We start from the raw sequence: 2,066 nt of genomic DNA, 5'->3' as shown, positions 1-2,066 counted from the left end.
AACAAAACTACAGCAAACATTATTCTGAGGGTGAAATGTTGAAAGATTTCCCTTTGAGATCAGGAACAAGATTAAGATGCCCATTCTCATTATTTCTGCATGACATTGAATAAGAGGTTTAGCCAGTGCAGTAGAGCAAGAAGAAGTAAAAGGTATTAGGATTGAAAGGAAAGAAATAAAACTCATTATTTATATGTGATGGGATTGAATATATAGGAAATCCAAAGTAATCAATTGTGAGAATTAACAAGTGATTTTTGCAAGATTGTTGTCTACAGGCCAGTATAAAACATGATGAAAAATAAGAAGAAATCTTAAAAAAATGGTTGATATATCAGCAAAGGTTCAGAAATTAAAACAAAAATCAAAGGATACCATTTAAAATACCAAATGTAAGCTATTTACACAGAAAACTATAAATTATTTGGAGAAAATGAAAATGCAAATAAGTGGGCGAACACCCAAGTTCATGTATTCGAAGCCTGAATATCATAAATGTCACCTCTCTCAGAGCTGACCTATAGACTCATCGCCTTTCTAACCAAATTCACAAGGGGTGGAACTTGGTAAATTTATTCTAAAACATATGCAGAAAAACAAAGAATCAAGGATACTTAAGCACTTTTGAAGGACAAGTATAGGAGGGTGGCTTTACTGCACTGGATAACAAACTATGTCATAAAGCTAAAATAACTAGGATAGGGTGGTGTTGGGCACAGAAAGATCAATAGGGCAAAAGGGGTCCAGAGACAGACCTACATGCATATGGGAGCTTGGTTTATGGCAAAGGAGGAAAAGGATGTATCTTTCCAATAAATGGCTTATGGGACAATTAGCTATCCATCTATCCACATGCAGCAAATGAAACCTGACCTCTCCTGTGCTCCACATACAGAAGTCATCTAGTGTAAAACGTAAGATAATCAAGCGTCGGGAACCTAACAGGAAGATAGGGACCTACGGGGCGGGAAGACACTTTCTAGGTCAGACATGAAGACACGAGCTATAAAGGAGAAGATTGGTAAATTGGGCTATTAAAACCAACCTTTCTGTTCATCAAGGGACACCATTTGGAGAGTGAAATGTAAGCCACAGGGAGGAAGAAGGTATTTCCAGTGCATATAAAACAGAAGAGAGCTCATTTCTGTGGTATGCAAGAGAGCTACCCAGCGACGAGGAGAAGGCGGATCAGGAGATTAACTGGCCAGACTGGAAAGCTACACACAAGGAAGGATGCCCAGACAGCCGATGAGTGTTTGGAAAGTCGCCCGACCTCCGAGGGGTCATGGATTTGCAAACTGAAATCAAGAGCCACTGCTCTGGGCCCACAGAACGCCTCCAATTCAAGGCTGGCCACACACCTTGCCACAAATTAGTAAAACCACTTTGGAAAGCTTGTGTTTCTACCAAAACGGAATGTGCAGACACCCAGGGACCTGGGAGCTTCACTCGCAGGAACACACCCAACGGAAACGCTCACACAAGTCACTGGAGATGCGCTCGGACATGTGCACGCCCGCACGGCGGCCACAGCCCCACACCAGAGCCCCCCGAGTGTCTGTAATGGGAGACCGGATGGACACGGGCAGGAGGCTACACGGGGTGAAAATCAACTCACTACTGCTGCGCGCAGCAGCATGGGTGACTCTCACAAGCATACTGTCAGCCCAGAAGCCGGACCCAAGTGAGCGCGGCTATGAGAGTCCTTTTACAGCAGTTAGAGAGGCAGGCAAAGCCCAGCTTGTGCGGAGCGATGCACGCACAGGTGGTAGAGCCACGGAGGAGCGGGAGGGGTGCTTACCACCAGGGGCTTCTCAGGAGCCTCTGGGGGGGCAAGGCAGCGCGGGGGTCGTCAGCGCTCTGGCTCTCGACTTGGCAGGTGGTGATGTGTTCGCTTTCTGAGAATACAGATGACCCTTGAACGACATGGATTTGAACTACGAGGGTCCGCTTAGACGCGGATTTTCTTCCATAGATGCTGTAAACGTGCTTTCTCTTCCTTTTGATTTTCTCAGTAACATTTTTTTTCTCTAGCTTATTTTATTATCCAGTACATGATACACGCA

This window comes from Vulpes vulpes, chromosome 14 (assembly GCF_048418805.1).
Source record: "Vulpes vulpes isolate BD-2025 chromosome 14, VulVul3, whole genome shotgun sequence".
Lineage (NCBI taxonomy): Eukaryota > Metazoa > Chordata > Mammalia > Carnivora > Canidae > Vulpes > Vulpes vulpes.
Note: the sequence above shows the minus strand (reverse complement) of the source record.